Genomic DNA, 17,308 nt, shown 5'->3' with positions numbered 1-17,308 from the left:
TTTATTTACGCCAATTATTCGATGTGCTGAATGTTTTCGATCTGATTGGAGGACATAATATGCACAACTGTGTCCCTGATGGTCTAGTGGCTAGGATTCGGCGCTCTCACCGCCGCGGCCCGGGTTCGATTCCCGGTCAGGGAATTGGCTTTTAAAGTTCTGACTTGATGTTTTAATTTAAGCCTATTATTCGATGTGCTGAATGTTTTCGATCTGATTGGAGGACATAATATGCACAACTGTGTCCCTGATGGTCTAGTGGCTAGGATTCGGCGCTCTCACCGCCGCGGCCCGGGTTCGATTCCCGGTCAGGGAATTGGCTTTTAAAGTTCTGACTTGATGTTTTAATTTAAGCCTATTATTCGATGTGCTGAATGTTTTCGATCTGATTGGAGGACATAATATGCACAACTGTGTCCCTGATGGTCTAGTGGCTAGGATTCGGCGCTCTCACCGCCGCGGCCCGGGTTCGATTCCCGGTCAGGGAAATGGCATTTGAAGTTACCCTTAGTTTATGCTTGTGTTGTCAGTTGCAACATTTCAATGATGTGATGTGCATCAACTTGTCCCCCACTGTTAAGTAGTTATTGTTTGATGCTCTTAGTAGACAGGGAAACCTGGTTTAGCCTTTTCATTCAAGCAATATTTTCCATGTCCTGAATATTTTCGATCCGATATTACGACTTAATTAGCATGAATGTGTCCCTGGTGGTCTAGTGGCTAGGATTCGGCGCTTTCACCGCCGCGGCCCGGGTTCGATTCCCGGTCAGGGAAATGTCATTTAAAGTTCTGGCTTGATGTTTTAATTTAAGCCAATTATTCGATCTGCTGAATGTTTTCGATCTGATTGGAGGACATAATATACACAACTGTGTCCCTGATGGTCTAGTGGCTAGGATTCGGCGCTCTCACCGCCGCGGCCCGGTTTCGATTCCCGGTCAGGGAAATGGCATTTGAAGTTACCCTTAGTTGATGCTTGTGTTGTCCGTTGCAACATTTCAATGATGTGATGTGCATCAACTTGTCCCCCACTGTTAAGTAGTTATTGTTTGATGCTCTTAGTAGACAGGGAAACCTGGTTTAGCCTTTTCATTCAAGCAATATTTTCCATGTCCTGAATATTTTCGATCCGATATTACGACTTAATTAGCATGAATGTGTCCCTGGTGGTCTAGTGGCTAGGATTCGGCGCTTTCACCGCCGCGGCCCGGGTTCGATTCCCGGTCAGGGAAATGTCATTTAAAGTTCTGGCTTGATGTTTTTATTTACGCCAATTATTCGATGTGCTGAATGTTTTCGATCTGATTGGAGGACATAATATTCACAACTGTGTCCCTGATGGTCTAGTGGCTAGGATTCGGCGCTCTCACCGCCGCGGCCCGGGTTCGATTCCCGGTCAGGGAATTGGCTTTTAAAGTTCTGACTTGATGTTTTAATTTAAGCCTATTATTCGATGTGCTGAATGTTTTCGATCTGATTGGAGGACATAATATGCACAACTGTGTCCCTGATGGTCTAGTGGCTAGGATTCGGCTCTCTCACCGCCGCGGCCCGGGTTCGATTCCCGGTCAGGGAAATGGCATTTGAAGTTACCCTTAGTTTATGCTTGTGTTGTCAGTTGCAACATTTCAATGATGTGATGTGCATCAACTTGTCCCCCACTGTTAAGTAGTTATTGTTTGATGCTCTTAGTAGACAGGGAAACCTGGTTTAGCCTTTTCATTCAAGCAATATTTTCCATGTCCTGAATATTTTCGATCCGATATTACGACTTAATTAGCATGAATGTGTCCCTGGTGGTCTAGTGGCTAGGATTCGGCGCTTTCACCGCCGCGGCCCGGGTTCGATTCCCGGTCAGGGAAATGTCATTTAAAGTTCTGGCTTGATGTTTTAATTTAAGCCAATTATTCGATCTGCTGAATGTTTTCGATCTGATTGGAGGACATAATATACACAACTGTGTCCCTGATGGTCTAGTGGCTAGGATTCGGCGCTCTCACCGCCGCGGCCCGGTTTCGATTCCCGGTCAGGGAAATGGCATTTGAAGTTACCCTTAGTTGATGCTTGTGTTGTCCGTTGCAACATTTCAATGATGTGATGTGCATCAACTTGTCCCCCACTGTTAAGTAGTTATTGTTTGATGCTCTTAGTAGACAGGGAAACCTGGTTTAGCCTTTTCATTCAAGCAATATTTTCCATGTCCTGAATATTTTCGATCCGATATTACGACTTAATTAGCATGAATGTGTCCCTGGTGGTCTAGTGGCTAGGATTCGGCGCTTTCACCGCCGCGGCCCGGGTTCGATTCCCGGTCAGGGAAATGTCATTTAAAGTTCTGGCTTGATGTTTTTATTTACACCAATTATTCGATGTGCTGAATGTTTTCGATCTGATTGGAGGACATAATATGGACAACTGTGTCCCTGATGGTCTAGTGGCTAGGATTCTGCGCTCTCACCGCCGCGGCCCGGGTTCGATTCCCGGTCAGGGAATTGGCTTTTAAAGTTCTGACTTGATGTTTTAATTCAAGCCAATTATTCGATGTGCTGAATGTTTTCGATCTGATTGGAGGACATAATATTCACAACTGTGTCCCTGATGGTCTAGTGGCTAGGATTCGGCGCTCTCACCGCCGCGGCCCGGGTTCGATTCCCGGTCAGGGAATTGGCTTTTAAAGTTCTGACTTGATGTTTTAATTTAAGCCAATTATTCGATGTGCTGAATGTTTTCGATCTGATTGGAGGACATAATATGCACAACTGTGTCCCTGATGGTGTAGTGGCTAGGATTCGGCGCTCTCACCGCCGCGGCCCGGGTTCGATTCCCGGTCAGGGAAATGGCATTTGAAGTTACCCTTAGTTGATGCTTGTGTTGTCCGTTGCAACATTTCAATGATGTGATGTGCATCAACTTGTCCCCCACTGTTAAGTAGTTATTGTTTGATGCTCTTAGTAGACAGGGAAACCTGGTTTAGCCTTTTCATTCAAGCAATATTTTCCATGTCCTGAATATTTTCGATCCGATATTACGACTTTGTTAGCATGAATGTGTCCCTGGTGGTCTAGTGGCTAGGATTCGGCGCTTTCACCGCCGCTGCCCGGGTTCGATTCCCGGTCAGGGAAATGTCATTTAAAGTTCTGGCTTGATGTTTTTATTTACGCCAATTATTCGATGTGCTGAATGTTTTCGATCTGATTGGAGGACATAATATGCACAACTGTGTCCCTGATGGTCTAGTGGCTAGGATTCGGCGCTCTCACCGCCGCGGCCCGGGTTCGATTCCCGGTCAGGGAATTGGCTTTTAAAGTTCTGACTTGATGTTTTAATTTAAGCCTATTATTCGATGTGCTGAATGTTTTCGATCTGATTGGAGGACATAATATGCACAACTGTGTCCCTGATGGTCTAGTGGCTAGGATTCGGCGCTCTCACCGCCGCGGCCCGGGTTCGATTCCCGGTCAGGGAAATGGCATTTGAAGTTACCCTTAGTTGATGCTTGTGTTGTCCGTTGCAACATTTCAATGATGTGATGTGCATCAACTTGTCCCCCACTGTTAAGTAGTTATTGTTTGATGCTCTTAGTAGACAGGGAAACCTGGTTTAGCCTTTTCATTCAAGTAATATTTTCCATGTCCTGAATATTTTCGATCCGATATTACGACTTAATTAGCATGAATGTGTCCCTGGTGGTCTAGTGGCTAGGATTCGGCGCTTTCACCGCCGCGGCCCGGGTTCGATTCCCGGTCAGGGAAATGTCATTTAAAGTTCTGGCTTGATGTTTTTATTTACGCCAATTATTCGATGTGCTGAATGTTTTCGATCTGATTGGAGGACATAATATGCACAACTGTGTCCCTGATGGTCTAGTGGCTAGGATTCGGCGCTCTCACCGCCGCGGCCCGGGTTCGATTCCCGGTCAGGGAATTGGCTTTTAAAGTTCTGACTTGATGTTTTAATTTAAGCCTATTATTCGATGTGCTGAATGTTTTCGATCTGATTGGAGGACATAATATGCACAACTGTGTCCCTGATGGTCTAGTGGCTAGGATTCGGCGCTCTCACCGCCGCGGCCCGGGTTCGATTCCCGGTCAGGGAATTGGCTTTTAAAGTTCTGACTTGATGTTTTAATTTAAGCCAATTATTCGATGTGCTGAATGTTTTCGATCTGATTGGAGGACATAATATGCACAACTGTGTCCCTGATGGTCTAGTGGCTAGGATTCGGCGCTCTCACCGCCGCGGCCCGGGTTCGATTCCCGGTCAGGGAATTGGCTTTTAAAGTTCTGACTTGATGTTTTAATTTAAGCCTATTATTCGATGTGCTGAATGTTTTCGATCTGATTGGAGGACATAATATGCACAACTGTGTCCCTGATGGTCTAGTGGCTAGGATTCGGCGCTCTCACCGCCGCGGCCCGGGTTCGATTCCCGGTCAGGGAATTGGCTTTTAAAGTTCTGACTTGATGTTTTAATTTAAGCCAATTATTCGATGTGCTGAATGTTTTCGATCTGATTGGAGGACATAATATACACAACTGTGTCCCTGATGGTCTAGTGGCTAGGATTCGGCGCTCTCACCGCCGCGGCCCGGGTTCGATTCCCGGTCAGGGAAATGGCATTTGAAGTTACCCTTAGTTTATGCTTGTGTTGTCAGTTGCAACATTTCAATGATGTGATGTGCATCAACTTGTCCCCCACTGTTAAGTAGTTATTGTTTGATGCTCTTAGTAGACAGGGAAACCTGGTTTAGCCTTTTCATTCAAGCAATATTTTCCATGTCCTGAATATTTTCGATCCGATATTACGACTTAATTAGCATGAATGTGTCCCTGGTGGTCTAGTGGCTAGGATTCGGCGCTTTCACCGCCGCGGCCCGGGTTCGATTCCCGGTCAGGGAAATGTCGTTTAAAGTTCTGGCTTGATGTTTTTATTTACGCCAATTATTCGATGTGCTGAATGTTTTCGATCTGATTGGAGGACATAATATGCACAACTGTGTCCCTGATGGTCTAGTGGCTAGGATTCGGCGCTCTCACCGCCGCGGCCCGGGCTCGATTCCCGGTCAGGGAATTGGCTTTTAAAGTTCTGACTTGATGTTTTAATTTAAGCCAATTATTCGATGTGCTGAATGTTTTCGATCTGATTGGAGGACATAATATGCACAACTGTGTCCCTGATGGTCTAGTGGCTAGGATTCGGCGCTCTCACCGCCGCGGCCCGGGTTCGATTCCCGGTCAGGGAATTGGCTTTTAAAGTTCTGACTTGATGTTTTAATTTAAGCCAATTATTCGATGTGCTGAATGTTTTCGATCTGATTGGAGGACATAATATGCACAACTGTGTCCCTGATGGTCTAGTGGCTAGGATTCGGTGCTCTCACCGCCGCGGCCCGGGTTCGATTCCCGGTCAGGGAAATGGCATTTGAAGTTACCCTTAGTTTATGCTTGTGTTGTCAGTTGCAACATTTCAATGATGTGATGTGCATCAACTTGTCCCCCACTGTTAAGTAGTTATTGTTTGATGCTCTTAGTAGACAGGGAAACCTGGTTTAGCCTTTTCATTCAAGCAATATTTTCCATGTCCTGAATATTTTCGATCCGATATTACGACTTAATTAGCATGAATGTGTCACTGGTGGTCTAGTGGCTAGGATTCGGCGCTTTCACCGCCGCGGCCCGGGTTCGATTCCCGGTCAGGGAAATGTCGTTTAAAGTTCTGGCTTGATGTTTTTATTTACGCCAATTATTCGATGTGCTGAATGTTTTCGATCTGATTGGAGGACATAATATGCACAACTGTGTCCCTGATGGTCTAGTGGCTAGGATTCGGCGCTCTCACCGCCGCGGCCAGGGTTCGATTCCCGGTCAGGGAAATGTCATTTAAAGTTCTGGCTTGATGTTTTTATTTACGCCAATTATTCGATGTGCTGAATGTTTTCGATCTGATTGGAGGACATAATATGCACAACTGTGTCCCTGATGGTCTAGTGGCTAGGATTCGGCGCTCTCACCGCCGCGGCCCGGGTTCGATTCCCGGTCAGGGAATTGGCTTTTAAAGTTCTGACTTGATGTTTTAATTTAAGCCTATTATTCGATGTGCTGAATGTTTTCGATCTGATTGGAGGACATAATATGCACAACTGTGTCCCTGATGGTCTAGTGGCTAGGATTCGGCGCTCTCACCGCCGCGGCCCGGGTTCGATTCCCGGTCAGGGAAATGGCATTTGAAGTTACCCTTAGTTGATGCTTGTGTTGTCCGTTGCAACATTTCAATGATGTGATGTGCATCAACTTGTCCCCCACTGTTAAGTAGTTATTGTTTGATGCTCTTAGTAGACAGGGAAACCTGGTTTAGCCTTTTCATTCAAGTAATATTTTCCATGTCCTGAATATTTTCGATCCGATATTACGACTTAATTAGCATGAATGTGTCCCTGGTGGTCTACTGGCTAGGATTCGGCGCTTTCACCGCCGCGGCCCGGGTTCGATTCCCGGTCAGGGAAATGTCATTTAAAGTTCTGGCTTGATGTTTTTATTTACGCCAATTATTCGATGTGCTGAATGTTTTCGATCTGATTGGAGGACATAATATGCACAACTGTGTCCCTGATGGTCTAGTGGCTAGGATTCGGCGCTCTCACCGCCGCGGCCCGGGTTCGATTCCCGGTCAGGGAATTGGCTTTTAAAGTTCTGACTTGATGTTTTAATTTAAGCCTATTATTCGATGTGCTGAATGTTTTCGATCTGATTGGAGGACATAATATGCACAACTGTGTCCCTGATGGTCTAGTGGCTAGGATTCGGCGCTCTCACCGCCGCGGCCCGGGTTCGATTCCCGGTCAGGGAATTGGCTTTTAAAGTTCTGACTTGATGTTTTAATTTAAGCCTATTATTCGATGTGCTGAATGTTTTCGATCTGATTGGAGGACATAATATGCACAACTGTGTCCCTGATGGTCTAGTGGCTAGGATTCGGCGCTCTCACCGCCGCGGCCCGGGTTCGATTCCCGGTCAGGGAATTGGCTTTTAAAGTTCTGACTTGATGTTTTAATTTAAGCCTATTATTCGATGTGCTGAATGTTTTCGATCTGATTGGAGGACATAATATGCACAACTGTGTCCCTGATGGTCTAGTGGCTAGGATTCGGCGCTCTCACCGCCGCGGCCCGGGTTCGATTCCCGGTCAGGGAATTGGCTTTTAAAGTTCTGACTTGATGTTTTAATTTAAGCCTATTATTCGATGTGCTGAATGTTTTCGATCTGATTGGAGGACATAATATGCACAACTGTGTCCCTGATGGTCTAGTGGCTAGGATTCGGCGCTCTCACCGCCGCGGCCCGGGTTCGATTCCCGGTCAGGGAAATGGCATTTGAAGTTACCCTTAGTTGATGCTTGTGTTGTCCGTTGCAACATTTCAATGATGTGATGTGCATCAACTTGTCCCCCACTGTTAAGTAGTTATTGTTTGATGCTCTTAGTAGACAGGGAAACCTGGTTTAGCCTTTTCATTCAAGCAATATTTTCCATGTCCTGAATATTTTCGATCCGATATTACGACTTAATTAGCATGAATGTGTCCCTGGTGGTCTAGTGGCTAGGATTCGGCGCTTTCACCGCCGCGGCCCGGGTTCGATTCCCGGTCAGGGAAATGTCATTTAAAGTTCTGGCTTGATGTTTTTATTTACGCCAATTATTCGATGTGCTGAATGTTTTCGATCTGATTGGAGGACATAATATGCACAACTGTGTCCCTGATGGTCTAGTGGCTAGGATTCGGCGCTCTCACCGCCGCGGCCCGGGTTCGATTCCCGGTCAGGGAATTGGCTTTTAAAGTTCTGACTTGATGTTTTAATTTAAGCCTATTATTCGATGTGCTGAATGTTTTCGATCTGATTGGAGGACATAATATGCACAACTGTGTCCCTGATGGTCTAGTGGCTAGGATTCGGCGCTCTCACCGCCGCGGCCCGGGTTCGATTCCCGGTCAGGGAAATGGCATTTGAAGTTACCCTTAGTTTATGCTTGTGTTGCCAGTTGCAACATTTCAATGATGTGATGTGCATCAACTTGTCCCCCACTGTTAAGTAGTTATTGTTTGATGCTCTTAGTAGACAGGGAAACCTGGTTTAGCCTTTTCATTCAAGCAATATTTTCCATGTCCTGAATATTTTCGATCCGATATTACGACTTAATTAGCATGAATGTGTCCCTGGTGGTCTAGTGGCTAGGATTCGGCGCTTTCACCGCCGCGGCCCGGGTTTGATTCCCGGTCAGGGAAATGTCATTTAAAGTTCTGGCTTGATGTTTTTATTTACGCCAATTATTCGATGTGCTGAATGTTTTCGATCTGATTGGAGGACATAATATGCACAACTGTGTCCCTGATGGTCTAGTGGCTAGGATTCGGCGCTCTCACCGCCGTGGCCCGGGTTCGATTCCCGGTCAGGGAATTGGCTTTTAAAGTTCTGACTTGATGTTTTAATTTAAGCCTATTATTCGATGTGCTGAATGTTTTCGATCTGATTGGAGGACATAATATACACAACTGTGTCCCTGATGGTCTAGTGGCTAGGATTCGGCGCTCTCACCGCCGCGGCCTGGGTTCGATTCCCGGTCAGGGAAATGGCATTTGAAGTTACCCTTAGTTTATGCTTGTGTTGTCAGTTGCAACATTTCAATGATGTGATGTGCATCAACTTGTCCCCCACTGTTAAGTAGTTATTGTTTGATGCTCTTAGTAGACAGGGAAACCTGGTTTAGCCTTTTCATTCAAGCAATATTTTCCATGTCCTGAATATTTTCGATCCGATATTACGACTTAATTAGCATGAATGTGTCCCTGGTGGTCTAGTGGCTAGGATTCGGCGCTTTCACCGCCGCGGCCAGGGTTCGATTCCCGGTCAGGGAAATGTCATTTAAAGTTCTGGCTTGATGTTTTTATTTACGCCAATTATTCGATGTGCTGAATGTTTTCGATCTGATTGGAGGACATAATATGCACAACTGTGTCCCTGATGGTCTAGTGGCTAGGATTCGGCGCTCTCACCGCCGCGGCCCGGGTTCAATTCCCGGTCAGGGAATTGGATTTTAAAGTTCTGACTTGATGTTTTAATTTAAGCCTATTATTCGATGTGCTGAATGTTTTCGATCTGATTGGAGGACATAATATGCACAACTGTGTCCCTGATGGTCTAGTGGCTAGGATTCGGCGCTCTCACCGCCGCGGCCCGGGTTCGATTCCCGGTCAGGGAATTGGCTTTTAAAGTTCTGACTTGATGTTTTAATTTAAGCCAATTATTCGATGTGCTGAATGTTTTCGATCTGATTGGAGGACATAATATACACAACTGTGTCCCTGATGGTCTAGTGGCTAGGATTCGGCGCTCTCACCGCCGCGGCCCGGGTTCGATTCCCGGTCAGGGAAATGGCATTTGAAGTTACCCTTAGTTTATGCTTGTGTTGTCAGTTGCAACATTTCAATGATGTGATGTGCATCAACTTGTCCCCCACTGTTAAGTAGTTATTGTTTGATGCTCTTAGTAGACAGGGAAACCTGGTTTAGCCTTTTCATTCAAGCAATATTTTCCATGTCCTGAATATTTTCGATCCGATATTACGACTTAATTAGCATGAATGTGTCCCTGGTGGTCTAGTGGCTAGGATTCGGCGCTTTCACCGCCGCGGCCCGGGTTTGATTCCCGGTCAGGGAAATGTCATTTTAAGTTCTGGCTTGATGTTTTTATTTACGCCAATTATTCGATGTGCTGAATGTTTTCGATCTGATTGGAGGACATATTATGCACAACTGTGTCCCTGATGGTCTAGTGGCTAGGATTCGGCGCTCTCACCGCCGCGGCCCGGGTTCGATTCCCGGTCAGGGAATTGGCTTTTAAAGTTCTGACTTGATGTTTTAATTTAAGCCTATTATTCGATGTGCTGAATGTTTTCGATCTGATTGGAGGACATAATATGCACAACTGTGTCCCTGATGGTCTAGTGGCTAGGATTCGGCGCTCTCACCGCCGCGGCCCGGGTTCGATTCCCGGTCAGGGAAATGGCATTTGAAGTTACCCTTAGTTGATGCTTGTGTTGTCCGTTGCAACATTTCAATGATGTGATGTGCATCAACTTGTCCCCCACTGTTAAGTAGTTATTGTTTGATGCTCTTAGTAGACAGGGAAACCTGGTTTAGCCTTTTCATTCAAGCAATATTTTCCATGTCCTGAATATTTTCGATCCGATATTACGACTTAATTAGCATGAATGTGTCCCTGGTGGTCTAGTGGCTAGGATTCGGCGCTTTCACCGCCGCTGCCCGGGTTCGATTCCCGGTCAGGGAAATGTCATTTAAAGTTCTGGCTTGATGTTTTTATTTACGCCAATTATTCGATGTGCTGAATGTTTTCGATCTGATTGGAGGACATAATATGCACAACTGTGTCCCTGATGGTCTAGTGGCTAGGATTCGGCGCTCTCACCGCCGCGGCCCGGGTTCGATTCCCGGTCAGGGAATTGGCTTTTAAAGTTCTGACTTGATGTTTTAATTTAAGCCTATTATTCGATGTGCTGAATGTTTTCGATCTGATTGGAGGACATAATATGCACAACTGTGTCCCTGATGGTCTAGTGGCTAGGATTCGGCGCTCTCACCGCCGCGGCCCGGGTTCGATTCCCGGTCAGGGAAATGGCATTTGAAGTTACCCTTAGTTGATGCTTGTGTTGTCGGTTGCAACATTTCAATGATGTGATGTGCATCAACTTGTCCCCCACTGTTAAGTAGTTATTGTTTGATGCTCTTAGTAGACAGGGAAACCTGGTTTAGCCTTTTCATTCAAGTAATATTTTCCATGTCCTGAATATTTTCGATCCGATATTACGACTTAATTAGCATGAATGTGTCCCTGGTGGTCTAGTGGCTAGGATTCGGCGCTTTCACCGCCGCGGCCCGGGTTCGATTCCCGGTCAGGGAAATGTCATTTAAAGTTCTGGCTTGATGTTTTTATTTACGCCAATTATTCGATGTGCTGAATGTTTTCGATCTGATTGGAGGACATAATATGCACAACTGTGTCCCTGATGGTCTAGTGGCTAGGATTCGGCGCTCTCACCGCCGCGGCCCGGGTTCGATTCCCGGTCAGGGAATTGGCTTTTAAAGTTCTGACTTGATGTTTTAATTTAAGCCTATTATTCGATGTGCTGAATGTTTTCGATCTGATTGGAGGACATAATATGCACAACTGTGTCCCTGATGGTCTAGTGGCTAGGATTCGGCGCTCTCACCGCCGCGGCCCGGGTTCGATTCCCGGTCAGGGAATTGGCTTTTAAAGTTCTGACTTGATGTTTTAATTTAAGCCTATTATTCGATGTGCTGAATGTTTTCGATCTGATTGGAGGACATAATATGCACAACTGTGTCCCTGATGGTCTAGTGGCTAGGATTCGGCGCTCTCACCGCCGCGGCCCGGGTTCGATTCCCGGTCAGGGAAATGGCATTTGAAGTTACCCTTAGTTGATGCTTGTGTTGTCCGTTGCAACATTTCAATGATGTGATGTGCATCAAGTTGTCCCCCACTGTTAAGTAGTTATTGTTTGATGCTCTTAGTAGACAGGGAAACCTGGTTTAGCCTTTTCATTCAAGCAATATTTTCCATGTCCTGAATATTTTCGATCCGATATTACGACTTAATTAGCATGAATGTGTCCCTGGTGGTCTAGTGGCTAGGATTCGGCGCTTTCACCGCCGCGGCCCGGGTTCGATTCCCGGTCAGGGAAATGTCATTTAAAGTTCTGGCTTGATGTTTTTATTTACGCCAATTATTCGATGTGCTGAATGTTTTCGATCTGATTGGAGGACATAATATGCACAACTGTGTCCCTGATGGTCTAGTGGCTAGGATTCGGCGCTCTCACCGCCGCGGCCCGGGTTCGATTCCCGGTCAGGGAATTGGCTTTTAAAGTTCTGACTTGATGTTTTAATTTAAGCCTATTATTCGATGTGCTGAATGTTTTCGATCTGATTGGAGGACATAATATGCACAACTGTGTCCCTGATGGTCTAGTGGCTAGGATTCGGCGCTCTCACCGCCGCGGCCCGGGTTCGATTCCCGGTCAGGGAATTGGCTTTTAAAGTTCTGACTTGATGTTTTAATTTAAGCCTATTATTCGATGTGCTGAATGTTTTCGATCTGATTGGAGGACATAATATGCACAACTGTGTCCCTGATGGTCTAGTGGCTAGGATTCGGCGCTCTCACCGCCGCGGCCCGGGTTCGATTCCCGGTCAGGGAAATGGCATTTGAAGTTACCCTTAGTTTATGCTTGTGTTGCAAGTTGCAACATTTCAATGATGTGATGTGCATCAACTTGTCCCCCACTGTTAAGTAGTTATTGTTTGATGCTCTTAGTAGACAGGGAAACCTGGTTTAGCCTTTTCATTCAAGCAATATTTTCCATGTCCTGAATATTTTCGATCCGATATTACGACTTAATTAGCATGAATGTGTCCCTGGTGGTCTAGTGGCTAGGATTCGGCGCTTTCACTGCCGCGGCCCGGGTTTGATTCCCGGTCAGGGAAATGTCATTTAAAGTTCTGGCTTGATGTTTTTATTTACGCCAATTATTCGATGTGCTGAATGTTTTCGATCTGATTGGAGGACATAATATGCACAACTGTGTCCCTGATGGTCTAGTGGCTAGGATTCGGCGCTCTCACCGCCGCGGCCCGGGTTCGATTCCCGGTCAGGGAATTGGCTTTTAAAGTTCTGACTTGATGTTTTAATTTAAGCCTATTATTCGATGTGCTGAATGTTTTCGATCTGATTGGAGGACATAATATGCACAACTGTGTCCCTGATGGTCTAGTGGCTAGGATTCGGCGCTCTCACCGCCGCGGCCCGGGTTCGATTCCCGGTCAGGGAAATGGCATTTGAAGTTACCCTTAGTTGATGCTTGTGTTGTCCGTTGCAACATTTCAATGATGTGATGTGCATCAACTTGTCCCCCACTGTTAAGTAGTTATTGTTTGATGCTCTTAGTAGACAGGGAAACCTGGTTTAGCCTTTTCATTCAAGTAATATTTTCCATGTCCTGAATATTTTCGATCCGATATTACGACTTAATTAGCATGAATGTGTCCCTGGTGGTCTACTGGCTAGGATTCGGCGCTTTCACCGCCGCGGCCCGGGTTCGATTCCCGGTCAGGGAAATGTCATTTAAAGTTCTGGCTTGATGTTTTTATTTACGCCAATTATTCGATGTGCTGAATGTTTTCGATCTGATTGGAGGACATAATATGCACAACTGTGTCCCTGATGGTCTAGTGGCTAGGATTCGGCGCTCTCACCGCCGCGGCCCGGGTTCGATTCCCGGTCAGGGAATTGGCTTTTAAAGTTCTGACTTGATGTTTTAATTTAAGCCTATTATTCGATGTGCTGAATGTTTTCGATCTGATTGGAGGACATAATATGCACAACTGTGTCCCTGATGGTCTAGTGGCTAGGATTCGGCGCTCTCACCGCCGCGGCCCGGGTTCGATTCCCGGTCAGGGAATTGGCTTTTAAAGTTCTGACTTGATGTTTTAATTTAAGCCTATTATTCGATGTGCTGAATGTTTTCGATCTGATTGGAGGACATAATATGCACAACTGTGTCCCTGATGGTCTAGTGGCTAGGATTCGGCGCTCTCACCGCCGCGGCCCGGGTTCGATTCCCGGTCAGGGAAATGGCATTTGAAGTTACCCTTAGTTGATGCTTGTGTTGTCCGTTGCAACATTTCAATGATGTGATGTGCATCAACTTGTCCCCCACTGTTAAGTAGTTATTGTTTGATGCTCTTAGTAGACAGGGAAACCTGGTTTAGCCTTTTCATTCAAGTAATATTTTCCATGTCCTGAATATTTTCGATCCGATATTACGACTTAATTAGCATGAATGTGTCCCTGGTGGTCTAGTGGCTAGGATTCGGCGCTTTCACCGCCGCGGCCCGGGTTCGATTCCCGGTCAGGGAAATGTCATTTAAAGTTCTGGCTTGATGTTTTTATTTACGCCAATTATTCGATGTGCTGAATGTTTTCGATCTGATTGGAGGACATAATATGCACAACTGTGTCCCTGATGGTCTAGTGGCTAGGATTCGGCGCTCTCACCGCCGCGGCCCGGGTTCGATTCCCGGTCAGGGAATTGGCTTTTAAAGTTCTGACTTGATGTTTTAATTTAAGCCTATTATTCGATGTGCTGAATGTTTTCGATCTGATTGGAGGACATAATATGCACAACTGTGTCCCTGATGGTCTAGTGGCTAGGATTCGGCGCTCTCACCGCCGCGGCCCGGGTTCGATTCCCGGTCAGGGAATTGGCTTTTAAAGTTCTGACTTGATGTTTTAATTTAAGCCTATTATTCGATGTGCTGAATGTTTTCGATCTGATTGGAGGACATAATATGCACAACTGTGTCCCTGATGGTCTAGTGGCTAGGATTCGGCGCTCTCACCGCCGCGGCCCGGGTTCGATTCCCGGTCAGGGAAATGGCATTTGAAGTTACCCTTAGTTGATGCTTGTGTTGTCCGTTGCAACATTTCAATGATGTGATGTGCATCAACTTGTCCCCCACTGTTAAGTAGTTATTGTTTGATGCTCTTAGTAGACAGGGAAACCTGGTTTAGCCTTTTCATTCAAGCAATATTTTCCATGTCCTGAATATTTTCGATCCGATATTACGACTTAATTAGCATGAATGTGTCCCTGGTGGTCTAGTGGCTAGGATTCGGCGCTTTCACCGCCGCGGCCCGGGTTCGATTCCCGGTCAGGGAAATGTCATTTAAAGTTCTGGCTTGATGTTTTTATTTACGCCAATTATTCGATGTGCTGAATGTTTTCGATCTGATTGGAGGACATAATATGCACAACTGTGTCCCTGATGGTCTAGTGGCTAGGATTCGGCGCTCTCACCGCCGCGGCCCGGGTTCGATTCCCGGTCAGGGAATTGGCTTTTAAAGTTCTGACTTGATGTTTTAATTTAAGCCTATTATTCGATGTGCTGAATGTTTTCGATCTGATTGGAGGACATAATATGCACAACTGTGTCCCTGATGGTCTAGTGGCTAGGATTCGGCGCTCTCACCGCCGCGGCCCGGGTTCGATTCCCGGTCAGGGAAATGGCATTTGAAGTTACCCTTAGTTTATGCTTGTGTTGCCAGTTGCAACATTTCAATGATGTGATGTGCATCAACTTGTCCCCCACTGTTAAGTAGTTATTGTTTGATGCTCTTAGTAGACAGGGAAACCTGGTTTAGCCTTTTCATTCAAGCAATATTTTCCATGTCCTGAATATTTTCGATCCGATATTACGACTTAATTAGCATGAATGTGTCCCTGGTGGTCTAGTGGCTAGGATTCGGCGCTTTCACCGCCGCGGCCCGGGTTTGATTCCCGGTCAGGGAAATGTCATTTAAAGTTCTGGCTTGATGTTTTTATTTACGCCAATTATTCGATGTGCTGAATGTTTTCGATCTGATTGGAGGACATAATATGCACAACTGTGTCCCTGATGGTCTAGTGGCTAGGATTCGGCGCTCTCACCGCCGTGGCCCGGGTTCGATTCCCGGTCAGGGAATTGGCTTTTAAAGTTCTGACTTGATGTTTTAATTTAAGCCTATTATTCGATGTGCTGAATGTTTTCGATCTGATTGGAGGACATAATATACACAACTGTGTCCCTGATGGTCTAGTGGCTAGGATTCGGCGCTCTCACCGCCGCGGCCTGGGTTCGATTCCCGGTCAGGGAAATGGCATTTGAAGTTACCCTTAGTTTATGCTTGTGTTGTCAGTTGCAACATTTCAATGATGTGATGTGCATCAACTTGTCCCCCACTGTTAAGTAGTTATTGTTTGATGCTCTTAGTAGACAGGGAAACCTGGTTTAGCCTTTTCATTCAAGCAATATTTTCCATGTCCTGAATATTTTCGATCCGATATTACGACTTAATTAGCATGAATGTGTCCCTGGTGGTCTAGTGGCTAGGATTCGGCGCTTTCACCGCCGCGGCCAGGGTTCGATTCCCGGTCAGGGAAATGTCATTTAAAGTTCTGGCTTGATGTTTTTATTTACGCCAATTATTCGATGTGCTGAATGTTTTCGATCTGATTGGAGGACATAATATGCACAACTGTGTCCCTGATGGTCTAGTGGCTAGGATTCGGCGCTCTCACCGCCGCGGCCCGGGTTCAATTCCCGGTCAGGGAATTGGCTTTTAAAGTTCTGACTTGATGTTTTAATTTAAGCCTATTATTCGATGTGCTGAATGTTTTCGATCTGATTGGAGGACATAATATGCACAACTGTGTCCCTGATGGTCTAGTGGCTAGGATTCGGCGCTCTCACCGCCGCGGCCCGGGTTCGATTCCCGGTCAGGGAATTGGCTTTTAAAGTTCTGACTTGATGTTTTAATTTAAGCCAATTATTCGATGTGCTGAATGTTTTCGATCTGATTGGAGGACATAATATACACAACTGTGTCCCTGATGGTCTAGTGGCTAGGATTCGGCGCTCTCACCGCCGCGGCCCGGGTTCGATTCCCGGTCAGGGAAATGGCATTTGAAGTTACCCTTAGTTTATGCTTGTGTTGTCAGTTGCAACATTTCAATGATGTGATGTGCATCAACTTGTCCCCCACTGTTAAGTAGTTATTGTTTGATGCTCTTAGTAGACAGGGAAACCTGGTTTAGCCTTTTCATTCAAGCAATATTTTCCATGTCCTGAATATTTTCGATCCGATATTACGACTTAATTAGCATGAATGTGTCCCTGGTGGTCTAGTGGCTAGGATTCGGCGCTTTCACCGCCGCGGCCCGGGTTTGATTCCCGGTCAGGGAAATGTCATTTTAAGTTCTGGCTTGATGTTTTTATTTACGCCAATTATTCGATGTGCTGAATGTTTTCGATCTGATTGGAGGACATAATATGCACAACTGTGTCCCTGATGGTCTAGTGGCTAGGATTCGGCGCTCTCACCGCCGCGGCCCGGGTTCGATTCCCGGTCAGGGAATTGGCTTTTAAAGTTCTGACTTGATGTTTTAATTTAAGCCTATTATTCGATGTGCTGAATGTTTTCGATCTGATTGGAGGACATAATATGCACAACTGTGTCCCTGATGGTCTAGTGGCTAGGATTCGGCGCTCTCACCGCCGCGGCCCGGGTTCGATTCCCGGTCAGGGAATTGGCTTTTAAAGTTCTGACTTGATGTTTTAATTTAAGCCTATTATTCGATGTGCTGAATGTTTTCGATCTGATTGGAGGACATAATATGCACA

General features: G+C 46.0%; 73 non-coding genes across 73 annotated transcripts; all 73 read left to right on the top strand.

Moving 5' to 3' along the window:
* The first annotated feature begins 72 nt into the window (after positions 1-72).
* trnae-cuc (transfer RNA glutamic acid (anticodon CUC)) lies at positions 73-144 on the top strand. Its single transcript has one exon. It is a non-coding gene; the product is annotated as a tRNA-Glu (tRNA).
* A 100-nt stretch (positions 145-244) lies between these two features.
* Positions 245-316, top strand: trnae-cuc (transfer RNA glutamic acid (anticodon CUC)). The gene has a single exon. It is a non-coding gene; the product is annotated as a tRNA-Glu (tRNA).
* A 100-nt stretch (positions 317-416) lies between these two features.
* trnae-cuc (transfer RNA glutamic acid (anticodon CUC)) lies at positions 417-488 on the top strand. The gene has a single exon. It is a non-coding gene; the product is annotated as a tRNA-Glu (tRNA).
* A 214-nt stretch (positions 489-702) lies between these two features.
* On the top strand, positions 703-774 carry trnae-uuc (transfer RNA glutamic acid (anticodon UUC)). The gene has a single exon. It is a non-coding gene; the product is annotated as a tRNA-Glu (tRNA).
* A 386-nt stretch (positions 775-1,160) lies between these two features.
* trnae-uuc (transfer RNA glutamic acid (anticodon UUC)) lies at positions 1,161-1,232 on the top strand. The gene has a single exon. It is a non-coding gene; the product is annotated as a tRNA-Glu (tRNA).
* A 100-nt stretch (positions 1,233-1,332) lies between these two features.
* trnae-cuc (transfer RNA glutamic acid (anticodon CUC)) lies at positions 1,333-1,404 on the top strand. Its single transcript has one exon. It is a non-coding gene; the product is annotated as a tRNA-Glu (tRNA).
* Positions 1,405-1,790: 386 nt separating this feature from the next.
* Positions 1,791-1,862, top strand: trnae-uuc (transfer RNA glutamic acid (anticodon UUC)). The gene has a single exon. It is a non-coding gene; the product is annotated as a tRNA-Glu (tRNA).
* A 386-nt stretch (positions 1,863-2,248) lies between these two features.
* Positions 2,249-2,320, top strand: trnae-uuc (transfer RNA glutamic acid (anticodon UUC)). Its single transcript has one exon. It is a non-coding gene; the product is annotated as a tRNA-Glu (tRNA).
* A 272-nt stretch (positions 2,321-2,592) lies between these two features.
* trnae-cuc (transfer RNA glutamic acid (anticodon CUC)) lies at positions 2,593-2,664 on the top strand. The gene has a single exon. It is a non-coding gene; the product is annotated as a tRNA-Glu (tRNA).
* Positions 2,665-3,050: 386 nt separating this feature from the next.
* trnae-uuc (transfer RNA glutamic acid (anticodon UUC)) lies at positions 3,051-3,122 on the top strand. The gene has a single exon. It is a non-coding gene; the product is annotated as a tRNA-Glu (tRNA).
* A 100-nt stretch (positions 3,123-3,222) lies between these two features.
* On the top strand, positions 3,223-3,294 carry trnae-cuc (transfer RNA glutamic acid (anticodon CUC)). Its single transcript has one exon. It is a non-coding gene; the product is annotated as a tRNA-Glu (tRNA).
* Positions 3,295-3,394: 100 nt separating this feature from the next.
* trnae-cuc (transfer RNA glutamic acid (anticodon CUC)) lies at positions 3,395-3,466 on the top strand. The gene has a single exon. It is a non-coding gene; the product is annotated as a tRNA-Glu (tRNA).
* Positions 3,467-3,680: 214 nt separating this feature from the next.
* Positions 3,681-3,752, top strand: trnae-uuc (transfer RNA glutamic acid (anticodon UUC)). The gene has a single exon. It is a non-coding gene; the product is annotated as a tRNA-Glu (tRNA).
* Positions 3,753-3,852: 100 nt separating this feature from the next.
* Positions 3,853-3,924, top strand: trnae-cuc (transfer RNA glutamic acid (anticodon CUC)). Its single transcript has one exon. It is a non-coding gene; the product is annotated as a tRNA-Glu (tRNA).
* A 100-nt stretch (positions 3,925-4,024) lies between these two features.
* On the top strand, positions 4,025-4,096 carry trnae-cuc (transfer RNA glutamic acid (anticodon CUC)). The gene has a single exon. It is a non-coding gene; the product is annotated as a tRNA-Glu (tRNA).
* Positions 4,097-4,196: 100 nt separating this feature from the next.
* Positions 4,197-4,268, top strand: trnae-cuc (transfer RNA glutamic acid (anticodon CUC)). The gene has a single exon. It is a non-coding gene; the product is annotated as a tRNA-Glu (tRNA).
* Positions 4,269-4,368: 100 nt separating this feature from the next.
* On the top strand, positions 4,369-4,440 carry trnae-cuc (transfer RNA glutamic acid (anticodon CUC)). The gene has a single exon. It is a non-coding gene; the product is annotated as a tRNA-Glu (tRNA).
* A 100-nt stretch (positions 4,441-4,540) lies between these two features.
* Positions 4,541-4,612, top strand: trnae-cuc (transfer RNA glutamic acid (anticodon CUC)). Its single transcript has one exon. It is a non-coding gene; the product is annotated as a tRNA-Glu (tRNA).
* Positions 4,613-4,826: 214 nt separating this feature from the next.
* trnae-uuc (transfer RNA glutamic acid (anticodon UUC)) lies at positions 4,827-4,898 on the top strand. Its single transcript has one exon. It is a non-coding gene; the product is annotated as a tRNA-Glu (tRNA).
* A 272-nt stretch (positions 4,899-5,170) lies between these two features.
* Positions 5,171-5,242, top strand: trnae-cuc (transfer RNA glutamic acid (anticodon CUC)). Its single transcript has one exon. It is a non-coding gene; the product is annotated as a tRNA-Glu (tRNA).
* Positions 5,243-5,628: 386 nt separating this feature from the next.
* trnae-uuc (transfer RNA glutamic acid (anticodon UUC)) lies at positions 5,629-5,700 on the top strand. The gene has a single exon. It is a non-coding gene; the product is annotated as a tRNA-Glu (tRNA).
* Positions 5,701-5,972: 272 nt separating this feature from the next.
* trnae-cuc (transfer RNA glutamic acid (anticodon CUC)) lies at positions 5,973-6,044 on the top strand. Its single transcript has one exon. It is a non-coding gene; the product is annotated as a tRNA-Glu (tRNA).
* Positions 6,045-6,144: 100 nt separating this feature from the next.
* Positions 6,145-6,216, top strand: trnae-cuc (transfer RNA glutamic acid (anticodon CUC)). The gene has a single exon. It is a non-coding gene; the product is annotated as a tRNA-Glu (tRNA).
* Positions 6,217-6,430: 214 nt separating this feature from the next.
* On the top strand, positions 6,431-6,502 carry trnae-uuc (transfer RNA glutamic acid (anticodon UUC)). The gene has a single exon. It is a non-coding gene; the product is annotated as a tRNA-Glu (tRNA).
* Positions 6,503-6,602: 100 nt separating this feature from the next.
* On the top strand, positions 6,603-6,674 carry trnae-cuc (transfer RNA glutamic acid (anticodon CUC)). Its single transcript has one exon. It is a non-coding gene; the product is annotated as a tRNA-Glu (tRNA).
* Positions 6,675-6,774: 100 nt separating this feature from the next.
* On the top strand, positions 6,775-6,846 carry trnae-cuc (transfer RNA glutamic acid (anticodon CUC)). The gene has a single exon. It is a non-coding gene; the product is annotated as a tRNA-Glu (tRNA).
* Positions 6,847-6,946: 100 nt separating this feature from the next.
* On the top strand, positions 6,947-7,018 carry trnae-cuc (transfer RNA glutamic acid (anticodon CUC)). Its single transcript has one exon. It is a non-coding gene; the product is annotated as a tRNA-Glu (tRNA).
* A 100-nt stretch (positions 7,019-7,118) lies between these two features.
* Positions 7,119-7,190, top strand: trnae-cuc (transfer RNA glutamic acid (anticodon CUC)). The gene has a single exon. It is a non-coding gene; the product is annotated as a tRNA-Glu (tRNA).
* Positions 7,191-7,290: 100 nt separating this feature from the next.
* On the top strand, positions 7,291-7,362 carry trnae-cuc (transfer RNA glutamic acid (anticodon CUC)). Its single transcript has one exon. It is a non-coding gene; the product is annotated as a tRNA-Glu (tRNA).
* Positions 7,363-7,576: 214 nt separating this feature from the next.
* Positions 7,577-7,648, top strand: trnae-uuc (transfer RNA glutamic acid (anticodon UUC)). The gene has a single exon. It is a non-coding gene; the product is annotated as a tRNA-Glu (tRNA).
* A 100-nt stretch (positions 7,649-7,748) lies between these two features.
* trnae-cuc (transfer RNA glutamic acid (anticodon CUC)) lies at positions 7,749-7,820 on the top strand. Its single transcript has one exon. It is a non-coding gene; the product is annotated as a tRNA-Glu (tRNA).
* Positions 7,821-7,920: 100 nt separating this feature from the next.
* Positions 7,921-7,992, top strand: trnae-cuc (transfer RNA glutamic acid (anticodon CUC)). Its single transcript has one exon. It is a non-coding gene; the product is annotated as a tRNA-Glu (tRNA).
* Positions 7,993-8,206: 214 nt separating this feature from the next.
* On the top strand, positions 8,207-8,278 carry trnae-uuc (transfer RNA glutamic acid (anticodon UUC)). Its single transcript has one exon. It is a non-coding gene; the product is annotated as a tRNA-Glu (tRNA).
* Positions 8,279-8,378: 100 nt separating this feature from the next.
* On the top strand, positions 8,379-8,450 carry trnae-cuc (transfer RNA glutamic acid (anticodon CUC)). The gene has a single exon. It is a non-coding gene; the product is annotated as a tRNA-Glu (tRNA).
* Positions 8,451-8,836: 386 nt separating this feature from the next.
* Positions 8,837-8,908, top strand: trnae-uuc (transfer RNA glutamic acid (anticodon UUC)). The gene has a single exon. It is a non-coding gene; the product is annotated as a tRNA-Glu (tRNA).
* Positions 8,909-9,180: 272 nt separating this feature from the next.
* On the top strand, positions 9,181-9,252 carry trnae-cuc (transfer RNA glutamic acid (anticodon CUC)). Its single transcript has one exon. It is a non-coding gene; the product is annotated as a tRNA-Glu (tRNA).
* Positions 9,253-9,352: 100 nt separating this feature from the next.
* On the top strand, positions 9,353-9,424 carry trnae-cuc (transfer RNA glutamic acid (anticodon CUC)). The gene has a single exon. It is a non-coding gene; the product is annotated as a tRNA-Glu (tRNA).
* Positions 9,425-9,638: 214 nt separating this feature from the next.
* On the top strand, positions 9,639-9,710 carry trnae-uuc (transfer RNA glutamic acid (anticodon UUC)). Its single transcript has one exon. It is a non-coding gene; the product is annotated as a tRNA-Glu (tRNA).
* Positions 9,711-9,810: 100 nt separating this feature from the next.
* Positions 9,811-9,882, top strand: trnae-cuc (transfer RNA glutamic acid (anticodon CUC)). Its single transcript has one exon. It is a non-coding gene; the product is annotated as a tRNA-Glu (tRNA).
* A 100-nt stretch (positions 9,883-9,982) lies between these two features.
* On the top strand, positions 9,983-10,054 carry trnae-cuc (transfer RNA glutamic acid (anticodon CUC)). Its single transcript has one exon. It is a non-coding gene; the product is annotated as a tRNA-Glu (tRNA).
* Positions 10,055-10,268: 214 nt separating this feature from the next.
* trnae-uuc (transfer RNA glutamic acid (anticodon UUC)) lies at positions 10,269-10,340 on the top strand. The gene has a single exon. It is a non-coding gene; the product is annotated as a tRNA-Glu (tRNA).
* Positions 10,341-10,440: 100 nt separating this feature from the next.
* trnae-cuc (transfer RNA glutamic acid (anticodon CUC)) lies at positions 10,441-10,512 on the top strand. Its single transcript has one exon. It is a non-coding gene; the product is annotated as a tRNA-Glu (tRNA).
* A 100-nt stretch (positions 10,513-10,612) lies between these two features.
* On the top strand, positions 10,613-10,684 carry trnae-cuc (transfer RNA glutamic acid (anticodon CUC)). The gene has a single exon. It is a non-coding gene; the product is annotated as a tRNA-Glu (tRNA).
* Positions 10,685-10,898: 214 nt separating this feature from the next.
* Positions 10,899-10,970, top strand: trnae-uuc (transfer RNA glutamic acid (anticodon UUC)). The gene has a single exon. It is a non-coding gene; the product is annotated as a tRNA-Glu (tRNA).
* A 100-nt stretch (positions 10,971-11,070) lies between these two features.
* On the top strand, positions 11,071-11,142 carry trnae-cuc (transfer RNA glutamic acid (anticodon CUC)). The gene has a single exon. It is a non-coding gene; the product is annotated as a tRNA-Glu (tRNA).
* A 100-nt stretch (positions 11,143-11,242) lies between these two features.
* trnae-cuc (transfer RNA glutamic acid (anticodon CUC)) lies at positions 11,243-11,314 on the top strand. The gene has a single exon. It is a non-coding gene; the product is annotated as a tRNA-Glu (tRNA).
* Positions 11,315-11,414: 100 nt separating this feature from the next.
* trnae-cuc (transfer RNA glutamic acid (anticodon CUC)) lies at positions 11,415-11,486 on the top strand. Its single transcript has one exon. It is a non-coding gene; the product is annotated as a tRNA-Glu (tRNA).
* A 214-nt stretch (positions 11,487-11,700) lies between these two features.
* On the top strand, positions 11,701-11,772 carry trnae-uuc (transfer RNA glutamic acid (anticodon UUC)). The gene has a single exon. It is a non-coding gene; the product is annotated as a tRNA-Glu (tRNA).
* Positions 11,773-11,872: 100 nt separating this feature from the next.
* On the top strand, positions 11,873-11,944 carry trnae-cuc (transfer RNA glutamic acid (anticodon CUC)). Its single transcript has one exon. It is a non-coding gene; the product is annotated as a tRNA-Glu (tRNA).
* Positions 11,945-12,044: 100 nt separating this feature from the next.
* On the top strand, positions 12,045-12,116 carry trnae-cuc (transfer RNA glutamic acid (anticodon CUC)). Its single transcript has one exon. It is a non-coding gene; the product is annotated as a tRNA-Glu (tRNA).
* A 100-nt stretch (positions 12,117-12,216) lies between these two features.
* On the top strand, positions 12,217-12,288 carry trnae-cuc (transfer RNA glutamic acid (anticodon CUC)). The gene has a single exon. It is a non-coding gene; the product is annotated as a tRNA-Glu (tRNA).
* Positions 12,289-12,502: 214 nt separating this feature from the next.
* Positions 12,503-12,574, top strand: trnae-uuc (transfer RNA glutamic acid (anticodon UUC)). The gene has a single exon. It is a non-coding gene; the product is annotated as a tRNA-Glu (tRNA).
* Positions 12,575-12,674: 100 nt separating this feature from the next.
* trnae-cuc (transfer RNA glutamic acid (anticodon CUC)) lies at positions 12,675-12,746 on the top strand. The gene has a single exon. It is a non-coding gene; the product is annotated as a tRNA-Glu (tRNA).
* A 100-nt stretch (positions 12,747-12,846) lies between these two features.
* On the top strand, positions 12,847-12,918 carry trnae-cuc (transfer RNA glutamic acid (anticodon CUC)). The gene has a single exon. It is a non-coding gene; the product is annotated as a tRNA-Glu (tRNA).
* Positions 12,919-13,132: 214 nt separating this feature from the next.
* On the top strand, positions 13,133-13,204 carry trnae-uuc (transfer RNA glutamic acid (anticodon UUC)). The gene has a single exon. It is a non-coding gene; the product is annotated as a tRNA-Glu (tRNA).
* A 100-nt stretch (positions 13,205-13,304) lies between these two features.
* On the top strand, positions 13,305-13,376 carry trnae-cuc (transfer RNA glutamic acid (anticodon CUC)). Its single transcript has one exon. It is a non-coding gene; the product is annotated as a tRNA-Glu (tRNA).
* Positions 13,377-13,476: 100 nt separating this feature from the next.
* On the top strand, positions 13,477-13,548 carry trnae-cuc (transfer RNA glutamic acid (anticodon CUC)). The gene has a single exon. It is a non-coding gene; the product is annotated as a tRNA-Glu (tRNA).
* Positions 13,549-13,648: 100 nt separating this feature from the next.
* Positions 13,649-13,720, top strand: trnae-cuc (transfer RNA glutamic acid (anticodon CUC)). The gene has a single exon. It is a non-coding gene; the product is annotated as a tRNA-Glu (tRNA).
* Positions 13,721-13,934: 214 nt separating this feature from the next.
* Positions 13,935-14,006, top strand: trnae-uuc (transfer RNA glutamic acid (anticodon UUC)). The gene has a single exon. It is a non-coding gene; the product is annotated as a tRNA-Glu (tRNA).
* Positions 14,007-14,106: 100 nt separating this feature from the next.
* trnae-cuc (transfer RNA glutamic acid (anticodon CUC)) lies at positions 14,107-14,178 on the top strand. The gene has a single exon. It is a non-coding gene; the product is annotated as a tRNA-Glu (tRNA).
* A 100-nt stretch (positions 14,179-14,278) lies between these two features.
* On the top strand, positions 14,279-14,350 carry trnae-cuc (transfer RNA glutamic acid (anticodon CUC)). The gene has a single exon. It is a non-coding gene; the product is annotated as a tRNA-Glu (tRNA).
* Positions 14,351-14,450: 100 nt separating this feature from the next.
* On the top strand, positions 14,451-14,522 carry trnae-cuc (transfer RNA glutamic acid (anticodon CUC)). The gene has a single exon. It is a non-coding gene; the product is annotated as a tRNA-Glu (tRNA).
* Positions 14,523-14,736: 214 nt separating this feature from the next.
* On the top strand, positions 14,737-14,808 carry trnae-uuc (transfer RNA glutamic acid (anticodon UUC)). Its single transcript has one exon. It is a non-coding gene; the product is annotated as a tRNA-Glu (tRNA).
* Positions 14,809-14,908: 100 nt separating this feature from the next.
* trnae-cuc (transfer RNA glutamic acid (anticodon CUC)) lies at positions 14,909-14,980 on the top strand. The gene has a single exon. It is a non-coding gene; the product is annotated as a tRNA-Glu (tRNA).
* A 100-nt stretch (positions 14,981-15,080) lies between these two features.
* Positions 15,081-15,152, top strand: trnae-cuc (transfer RNA glutamic acid (anticodon CUC)). Its single transcript has one exon. It is a non-coding gene; the product is annotated as a tRNA-Glu (tRNA).
* A 214-nt stretch (positions 15,153-15,366) lies between these two features.
* On the top strand, positions 15,367-15,438 carry trnae-uuc (transfer RNA glutamic acid (anticodon UUC)). Its single transcript has one exon. It is a non-coding gene; the product is annotated as a tRNA-Glu (tRNA).
* A 100-nt stretch (positions 15,439-15,538) lies between these two features.
* Positions 15,539-15,610, top strand: trnae-cuc (transfer RNA glutamic acid (anticodon CUC)). Its single transcript has one exon. It is a non-coding gene; the product is annotated as a tRNA-Glu (tRNA).
* A 386-nt stretch (positions 15,611-15,996) lies between these two features.
* Positions 15,997-16,068, top strand: trnae-uuc (transfer RNA glutamic acid (anticodon UUC)). The gene has a single exon. It is a non-coding gene; the product is annotated as a tRNA-Glu (tRNA).
* A 272-nt stretch (positions 16,069-16,340) lies between these two features.
* On the top strand, positions 16,341-16,412 carry trnae-cuc (transfer RNA glutamic acid (anticodon CUC)). The gene has a single exon. It is a non-coding gene; the product is annotated as a tRNA-Glu (tRNA).
* Positions 16,413-16,512: 100 nt separating this feature from the next.
* On the top strand, positions 16,513-16,584 carry trnae-cuc (transfer RNA glutamic acid (anticodon CUC)). Its single transcript has one exon. It is a non-coding gene; the product is annotated as a tRNA-Glu (tRNA).
* A 214-nt stretch (positions 16,585-16,798) lies between these two features.
* trnae-uuc (transfer RNA glutamic acid (anticodon UUC)) lies at positions 16,799-16,870 on the top strand. Its single transcript has one exon. It is a non-coding gene; the product is annotated as a tRNA-Glu (tRNA).
* A 100-nt stretch (positions 16,871-16,970) lies between these two features.
* On the top strand, positions 16,971-17,042 carry trnae-cuc (transfer RNA glutamic acid (anticodon CUC)). Its single transcript has one exon. It is a non-coding gene; the product is annotated as a tRNA-Glu (tRNA).
* A 100-nt stretch (positions 17,043-17,142) lies between these two features.
* trnae-cuc (transfer RNA glutamic acid (anticodon CUC)) lies at positions 17,143-17,214 on the top strand. Its single transcript has one exon. It is a non-coding gene; the product is annotated as a tRNA-Glu (tRNA).
* The last annotated feature ends 94 nt before the right edge of the window (positions 17,215-17,308 follow it).

This window comes from Pungitius pungitius, chromosome 2, assembly GCF_949316345.1.
Source record: "Pungitius pungitius chromosome 2, fPunPun2.1, whole genome shotgun sequence".
Lineage (NCBI taxonomy): Eukaryota > Metazoa > Chordata > Actinopteri > Perciformes > Gasterosteidae > Pungitius > Pungitius pungitius.
The sequence above is the reverse complement of the archived record's forward strand: the minus strand, read 5'-3'. Positions and strand labels throughout refer to the sequence as shown.